The 9,604-nt window shown below is 41.7% G+C and overlaps 1 non-coding gene across 1 annotated transcript; it reads left to right on the top strand.

Annotated features, from left to right (window-relative positions):
- Positions 1-928: 928 nt before the first annotated feature.
- Trnas-gga lies at positions 929-1,012 on the top strand. Its single transcript is given in 2 exon segments — positions 929-968; positions 978-1,012. It is a non-coding gene; the product is annotated as a tRNA-Ser (tRNA).
- The last annotated feature ends 8,592 nt before the right edge of the window (positions 1,013-9,604 follow it).

Raw genomic sequence — 9,604 nt, forward strand, 5'->3', positions numbered from 1 at the left:
AAGGTGGCGACAACGGTAAGTAGCGGTCGAAAGAAACAGATCGCAGACGTCAGGCAGTTAGCTTGGACCTCGGTCAACACAACCTCATTCAAACATTAGTCAGTTTGTGTCTGCATCATAAAGTTGTTCTTGATTGGATCAGTTTACGAGCCTAATTCTCTTCATTTGCGGGAGGTGTTACTGTTTTGTTTCAATATGAAGAAAACAGCGGCTTAGTCTCATCGAATGCTCTCAAGTACTTATGGTAAGGACGCTATTAGTGAAAGAACGTGTCGTGAGTGGTTTCAACGCTTCAAGAACGGTGATATTAACGTCGTAGACCGGCATGGTGGTGGAAGAGAAAATGTTTTAGAAGATGCTGAATTGGAGACATTGCTGAGTGAAGACTCGCGTCAAACTCAAGAAGAATTGGCACGATTAGTGGGAGTGACACAGCAAGCCATTTCAAAAGGTCTCAAGGCTATGGGCATGATTGAGAAAGAAGGAACTTGGGTCCCGTGTGAGCTGAAACCAAGAGACGTTGAACGGTGTTGGAGTGTTTGTGAACAGTTGCTTCAGAGGCAAAAACGGAAGGGATTTCTACATCGCACTGTGATCGGGGACTAAAAATGGGTTCATTAGGATAATCCCTAAGGGCAAAAAATCATGGGGATATCCCGGCCATACTTCCACGTCAATGACCAAACCGAATATTCACGGCTCCAAGAACATGCCCTGCATTTGGTGGGAACAGCTCGGCGTCGTGCACTATGAGGTGTTAAAACCAAGTGAAACAATCACAGGTGCTCGTTATCGAATGCAATTAACGCGTATGAGCCAAGCATTAAAAGACAAATGGCTACAATACAGCGAGAGGCACGATAAAGTGATTTTGCAGCATGACAACGCTCGACCCCACGTTGCAAAAGATGTCAAAACGTACTTGCCGGCCTGGGTGGCCGAGTGGTTCTAGGCGCTACAGTCTGGAACCGCGCGACCGCTACGGTCGCAGGTTCGAATCCTGCCCCGGGCATGGATGGGTGTCTTGTCCTTAGGTCAGTTAGGTTTAAGTAGTTCTAAGTTCTAGGGGACTGATGATCTCAGATGTTAAGTCCCATAGTGCTCAGGCCATTTGAACCAATTGAAAACGTACTTCGAAACGTTAAATTGGGAAGTCCTACCACACCCACCGTATTCTCCAGACATTGCTCCCTCTGACTATCACCTGTTTAGATCAATGGAGCATGGCCTGGCTGACCAACACTTCCGATCTCATGAAGAAGTCACAAATTGGATAGATTCGTGGATCGCTTCAAAAGTTGAACAATTTTTTCGACGTGGGCTTCGTACACTGCCCTAAATGTTGGAGAAAGTAGTGGCCAGCGATGGAAAATACTTTGAATGATACAACTGTGACCAATTTGTTTCACTAAAGCCTCAAATGTTGGGTAAAAACTGCGGAGGCCAATTTGTACACCTTGTAAAACGAACATTTATCGTTTTTACCACTGCAATGCACTTTTTCCACATTGGAGCCACCTACGTGTGACAGTGAGAACAACTCTTGGAACAAATAACGAACTAGGCTCTTTTCTACAGAGGCGCCATCCAAGAGTGGCAGTGAGAACAACTCATGCTACAAAGAATGCTACAGTGGAGCCATCTGTTGTGGCAGTAAGCAACTGAAATGTAAAACAGGATGTGATTTAATTTCCCATTTAATAGGTTTTCAAGATATTATTTACGGTAAAAATCATGTTCAGTACTCAAAAATGGTTCAAATGGCTCTGAGCACCATGCGACTTAACTTCTGAGGTCATCAATCGCCTAGAACTTAGAACTAATTAAACCTAACTAACCTAAGGACATCACACACATCCATTCCCGAGGCAGGATTCGAACCTGCGACTGTAGCGGTCGCTCGGTTCCAGACTGTAGCGCCTAGAACCGCAAGGCCACTCCGGCCGGCATGTTCAGAACTATATGTTCTTAATTCATTATTTATATTTTATGAATGGTGATTTTTAATTATATACAAAGAAATAGGCAACCTACTCATTACGATATTCCATGGCGAACAATATGTAGCTTCATATGAATTTTGCCTATGTGGCCTATAGACCAGTCCTTAAACAAATTTTTGTAAGTCAGTAATGTATACAAAGTTGGCAAAATTTTCTTCATTTTAGGTAATTAAGATACATGTTTGGCATTATATGTTAACTTATTGTCATGATGTCACCAGATCTCAGCTTGACCATTGCGCTGCATGCAACTGCCTGCCGGGTGCAGGGTGAGCGGAAGAGGGCTCCCCCCCTCCCCCCTTCCCCTTTCTATGCCCCTGCTCCCTCTCCCCCTCCCTCTCTCCCACTCCATGGCCTTAACACATCACTGGATGCAGTGAGCCTGATGTCATGGTTCCTGGTATGGCCTTGGAGATACGGAAATGCTAATCAAGATGTCAGCAGACTATAACAAGCGCAAATTCGTGAGGTTTCTGAGAGTAGCCTCTAGGTCGAGGTCAAGGTTGGCTTCTGCACGCAATGCCACATTATTTAGGATTAGTAGAAGAGATCGCGAACATCAAAAGAAGAGATGCACGGTTTCTCGCGATTTTTGCAGTAAGCGCTAGAGAGTCGTGGAGATGCTCGTTAAACTTCATTGGCATACGCTGCAAGAGAGGCGTCGCACATCACGAACAATCTACAGAGAAGTATCGAAGAATACGAGCTTATAGGTAGGATTATCGAAAGCAGTTGCTCCTATGTACTATCTGCAAACAGAATAGGAAAGATGGAACGTGAAAATAGTATGAGGAGTATTCTCCATCTCAGGTTTAGACGATGGATAAGAAAGCTAGCTACAGAAATAAAATCCAAGATAACTGAATGCCATTCATGGGTGGATATATAAAGCTATTTCTTTTATTGTGTGTTATAGTAATCCGATTATTTGGGGCTGACCTTTAAGAGCAGTACAAATGTGCAGAGAAACAATGACAAACTCGGTAAAACCAGGCCTCATTACTGTTTGTTTAATGCAACTTAAATTAGCGGGAGGTTAACGATTATAGTTTGTCAGTCAATGGTACTCTCTACCCAAGAGCATTTATATAACATATAAGCACAATTTTAAAATATTAAAATCATAAAATATCTATATAATTTTTATTATTTAATTGGTGGTGTTCGCAGATGTTAAAACACGTTTACAGTGCAAATATTTACGGTAGTTTTTACAAGGAGGGTGAAACCACCTCATTACAATGCACTGTCTTAAGTTGCACAACCTGCACCACAAAAAAATAAGTTGGGAATAAGGAGGTTAAGTAATGCTATGAGAAAGTGTAATCTGTGGCTGTTAAGAAAGGATATGAAAGATATGTAGTTGTAGTGTCTGTAGCATATTACGATTGTTAACTAGGGAGAAAGATAAAAATTGCTGAAAGCAAGTTTACAGGATGTAGGCAAAGAACATTTGACAATAAGTGCCCCTAAAGAACTTTTAAATATATAGAATCCAAAATTTCTCAGCTAATTTTGGCACAAAAAAGTAGCATGAAGACTAAAAGTCTCTTTTTAATACAAAATACTCTCCAGTGGCAGCCTATGTGTATAAGTACGTTGCCTGAGCAGCATAATCTACTAGCAGAATCAAGAAGCCCCAGCAAAGTTAATAAGTCAAGAAAGGAAGGTAATGACGGACCGCTAAGAAAGAATAACAAAATGTGCTAAATGTAGGTGGAAACGAATGAAAGAAACAGCATTCATAAGACTTAAAAGCGCGCATAGCCTTAGTACACTGGTCTGTGGTACTGACACACTGTGATGTCATGTTCTGTTAATTATAAAGTTGTCAAAATGAAGAGAGTTTGTTCCTAAGTCATTGGCATGACACATTTATTTCTAACGTTTTGGACAAATGTTTTTCCATGATATACTAGGTGTAATGGATATAAGTGCAGTTATTTTTATATGTGGTACCTTTATACGTACAAACATCAGTGTGAACGTCTTTTTTGTGTTGAACAGTCTTCCCACAAACTTGACGTTTTCTGCATAACAAGAACTGCACCACTCAATGGAAAACACCTGTTAGTGGAGACTAACCATTTTGCTTCCAAGTGTCCACACTTCAACATCTGACCTGCTGCCCAATGGAAAATAAGCATTAATATCTTCCTCTTCCCACATGTACTTGGAGGTACTGACGAACCTAAAAACATACTACTCCTAATAGCTATAATTACTAGTCTGCAAATGAAGTAAATACTGATTTAATCTCCAGTACACCATCCTCAGTTACCAACAGAAATATCTACACTTATACCTGCTACACTCTGTATTACTCTAAATTGCATTTTCTTAGAGGCTATGTTAAAGCGATGCACTAACCACCGATGTAAACAAATTCCTGCTACTATATTAAGACATTTTAGATATTTTATTGTTAATATCATTGAAGTCTAGGCATGTGCGGCACGTTATAAGTGGGGTGACAGCAAGCTGCATTTGTCAGGAGAGAGGACAGTAATAAACTGTGGACCTCCGCACCCAAACCTAACACGGCTTCACATCTTTGAGGGAGGGAGGGAGGGGCATCTAAAGATTAGATACGGAAGTTGAGAAAAGAAGAATCAAGTGGAGGACATTGCGTTCAAGTATGCAGCTAGCGATTAAAATTTCAATATCATGAACACACTGCTCAGTAAACGTCAAACTGGCAAAATACATACTATATGTTTGGATATCCAAACGATTATCATTTCAGTGTAACCGCACAAAGCGGTTAACAGTAACGCCATCTATATTCTGTATATAAGGAAGGACTACACAGAGTGCTATTCATTCAGAAACTGCGTTTGTACGTTTCATATTTGTAAGAAGAGAGTATTGCGCCACGTATGAGATGGAGAAACGTCTATACAATTGTACAGCGGTAAGATCGTGGCCTACGAAGACTGCGGTTTCTCGTTCAATGATATTGCTACTGCTGTTGGTCTGGATCTCAGACTATCACGCGAATATAGAAATTATGGGTTCATAAGGGCCATACTCACCGCCATTCGGAATCCCAGTGGCCCCACAAGACTCGTGTTGGAAGGAATCGAGACACTCGGCTATGCAGTATCGTACAGCCACGTCACGTACCGTGATTTATCAAATGCTCTTGTTTGCTGTACGACACACAGAGTGCGACCAAAATGTTGCCAGATTGGTTGCTTTCGTTATAAAGACGCAGCGCATAGCGTGAGGGACTGGAGTGTCATTGGGTAGTCAATGTGTTCAACTGTGGTTCGCATAGCCGGTAATTCAGACAGCAGCCGCTACATTTCTGTCATGTTAAGACCGGTGGCTGTGCTGTATTTTCGAGGTGTGACGACGTTATATTTCAACAACATAACGCAACACCGCATGTCGATAGTAATGTCCTAACCACAATCGATACATATCGTTTTCGGCTGTTTCCCTGGCCAGCACGTTTGATCGATATTTCACCCAATGAAAAATCTAGTTCCGTGTTTCCGAGAGACTGTCCCGCATCATTCGCCAGCCGCTACGGCGAAGCAGCATTCGATGATGTACTAGTCTCTGTCCTCCTCTCACAGTTCAACTCTATGCCCAGCCAGTTTAGTGCCGTTTTTGATGCCTAAGATGGCACCCGTTTGTACTACATTTCCTCCCCGAATTCCCCCAAACTACAAATTTAATCGTGTATTCTTCCTACTGTCTTGTATATGCACACTTTGCACAATTGCGGTATTTTCTATACTTCCTGATACTCCAACTTTAATAGCCAGCAGAGTATTTGGAGGGGGCATCTTCTGACTGTACACACCTTCCATGAGAGAAATCGACGATGACCATTGTCGAGAACAACTCTGAGGACAGACTGAATCGTTTAAGAAAATTAAAGCGAATTAGCGTATTGGCCCTTGCGAGCGGCCAGTCATGAGAGAAGGTTTGTGGGACTTACGGAACGCAGCTGGTTCTGCCTGTGACTGTACTGCATGTTGCGTCCGTACTGCCCGCTGCCTCTTGGCTCTCCCCGAAGCAGCGCTGGCGGAAGCGGACGCACGCTGACCACAGGCCTCGATTCCTGGCTTCCGTGCTCTCATCGACACGCCAGGGTTCTATCTCTCCGTATTTCTCCAAAACCGGTATAATGGCACGGAGTTGGTCTCACGTTCAGTACTGAAAAAGTACTTCGTTAAGTTTTACTGCATGCGTTGTCGCGGTTGTATCAAGATTTTGTAGATTTTCAGCGTCAACCACAATGTTCTGTAACATTAATCATACTTATTATACGTTTCGAGAGATCACAGCCCGATCATTAGGCAAAACAAATGCCAGGCTGAGAGCTCGGATGAAAGGAATAGCTTCAAAATAGTCACATTTCTGTACTATGACAGAAAATCGCGAAAGGTGGAAAAATTAGTTTTTCATACCAAGAACATATCGGGACATAAAGACGTCATGACCGAGAAAAAAAGAATAATAAGTTTGAAAATTGCGGTCTGTACAAAACTCAATGTTCTGCCAAGTTACAGGACAAATGTGATGAGCGTTATAAATATATATAATGACCATAAAGATGCTATCAGGCTTAAGGAATATAAACATTCAGCTGTAGCTATTTAAATCCATTTAGTGAGTCATCACCTCAGAGAGATCGTAGATGACCTTCAAGCATTGCATTGTTGTTTGTTGTTGTTGTTGTGGTCTTCAGTCCTGAGACTGGTTTGATGCAGCTCTCCATGCTACTCTATCCTGTGCAAGCTTCTTCATCTCCCAGTACCTACTGCAGCCTACATCCTTCTGAATCTGCTTAGTGTATTCATCTCTTGGTCTCCCTCCACGATTTTTACCCTCCACGCTGCCCTCCAGTACTAAATTGGTGATCCCTTGATGCCTCAGAACATGTCCTACCAACCGATCCCTTCTTCTAGTCAAGTTGTGCCACAAACTCCTCCCCAATTCTAGTCAATACCTCCTCATTAGTTATGTGACCTACCCATCTAATCTTCAGCATTCTTATGTAGCACCACTTCTTGTCTAAACAATTTATCGTCCATGTTTCACTTCCATACATTGCTACACTCCATACAAATACTTTCAGAAACGACTTCCTGACACTTAAATCAATACTCGATGTTAACAAATTTCTCTTCTTCAGAAACATTGCATATTGAACGCAAACGGAAAAGCGGCATCTGCTAGATGAATTTGATAAGGAAGGAATAATCAGTCGCAGGCTCATTGGTTTTTTAATATTCTTGCATATCTAGATTTCAACTACAGATATTCATCTTCAGTGCTAAAATACAAGGAAATTACAGAACAAGAACTGATTTACATAAAACAGTAACTAAAACACCGCGTTGTCCAATAGCACTGAGCCTTTCCACTTACCATTTGAGTGAATTATATTGCAACAAACTTGCAGCAGTATATGTCACCACATAACTATACAGGTGTATAGGCAGAAGGAAACTGAGGTGGTTGTTTACAAAAAAGGATGGCAACCTCAGATCGCGTCACGTAGCGTAAATAGTGCCCTCTATATTTCAAAAACCAAGCAAACCCGTTTCTTTACAATACAGTAGCTTAAAAAAAATTAAAAAAATAAAAAGTTCCGAACATGGTTTTCATAAAATATAGTTATATACCAAATGGAATTAGCCAAAAGCAGAAATCTAGTTCAGTGGATAGTATTACAGTGGTTAAGTGATCCACTAAGTAATTAATTTAAAATAAATATAAAAGGTCACACAAATCTCTTTTTAACCTCTGTTAATATCATAGTAAAATACTGAGATCAACATGACAAGGCCACTTTAACCACGTACAATTAATAAAAATATTCTAACGCGCTCTATTGGCGTAAATTTCTTATGTAATGTATGATGTAGCTCTAATTGTGGTGCGCCACTTCCAAAGAACGATGTAACACACTGCATTATACATAGGCCCTAGGACTAGCGGTTCAATAATGTTGTACCTGTTTATAGTATAACCGATACGGCATTTGATGGAACCAACAAAATGGTTGACAAACGGATCCACTGACAACAATAATGTGTTCTCACAAACTACCACGCCCAGTGTTGCCAAATTAAAGGCAGACCAAAATTTCGATATTAGTTCCCTCCTGGGTCATGACGTCTCCTACCCTGAAGCAGAAGACCTTCAAAGAGCTCCCAAAATCAGCTGCTCCTCACAATCACTTGCTCATTGAGCAGGTAAATGCCGGATGACCTCGGATTGCAGTATATTTTCATGTCCTCCAGGAGTTCCATCAAAATTGCCCTTTTCAGTTAATAGTAATGTGAGTGTGGGGTTGATCTGCTATTCTGTTATTCTGCGCAACAGATTAATCTGAGATGTACCCTTTACCCTGTGGCTCCTGCAAGATGCAATTTTCACCCCCACACTACTACAGAAGTCAGACAGACGCTCCTAACGTTCTAAAGAGAGATGCCTGAAAAACTTTCAGCAATAAATATCTCCTGGAGTCGTCCGCAGGAAATGACACAAAACTTCACAAAATTTCTTACGTAACTAGTGGGATACTTGGGTACTGGAGAAGTGCTAGTTAGTGTAAGAAAAACATGAAACTAACGAAGATTATTAATTATTTTGCAAAAATTCTGAGAAATCACAATGGCACTTTTAGATATGAATTGAACAAGTTATATCCTTGTTCTTTTCGGAATGTGAAGTTACCTCTCAAGGATAGGATTCGCTAATGAAATTTCTATACAAAGTTAAAGATTGTTATTGACTTGGCAGAATGGCTGAGAGGCGTGCCTACTCAACTTGAATAATTATCCTTTACAATGTTGCTAGGTATGGTCGAGGCTGTCGCGTGAGAAATGCAGTGAAGTGTACTGTTGTGGAGGAAATATGGGGCTCGCAATAGCTGTAGCGCACAATACCGTAAGCTGCGATGACTGCTGTCTGCGCCGCTCACTGCTGACAAATAAGATAACTCTCGTTCTATCTGGATTGACCTTCGCCAATCAAAGTCTTTCTACGCCTTGATGAAGTCAAGGATCCCTATTCGCCCCTAGTCTAACTATTGGAGTGGTACACCAGTCATCTAACCAGTCCACCAAGATGCCACTCAAAAATTCGCTCGCAGGCGTTTAACTGTAACTCCGTCCATTCACACCGCACAATAATTGTGTCGGCCAACACAGTTAACAACGCTTAATCGCAAGGACTCAATATAGAGTCGCACTTCGATTCGCTTTTCACAGAGGTGCTCTCCCAGTGAAGTACTGAGGAGAGACTTGTTCCTCGCTACAAGAGCAACAATGGAACAGTGCCTCTCCACACCAGATGTGAAGGGGTATATCTTTCGGTCTCTTCCATTACTCCTTCAGCTCAAGGCATCAGAAATATCGTGTGCCAATCAGCATTGCTGTTGTAAAATGGGAGAATGACGTTTCATTTAAGGCGACCAATCAGGAAATCTGTAGTATCGGCGTTTGGCGTTTGGTGTCTCCCTGTGAAAATCTCTGAAACTGCATGCTATGTGTAAAGAATGTGTAGGTTGGATGCTCCCACACAATGTAGCGGAATTTGCTTTTAAGCCGAACATGGGGTTGTTCCCCCTTTCA

The sequence above is a fragment of the Schistocerca americana genome, chromosome X, assembly GCF_021461395.2.
Source record: "Schistocerca americana isolate TAMUIC-IGC-003095 chromosome X, iqSchAmer2.1, whole genome shotgun sequence".
Classification (NCBI taxonomy): domain Eukaryota; kingdom Metazoa; phylum Arthropoda; class Insecta; order Orthoptera; family Acrididae; genus Schistocerca; species Schistocerca americana.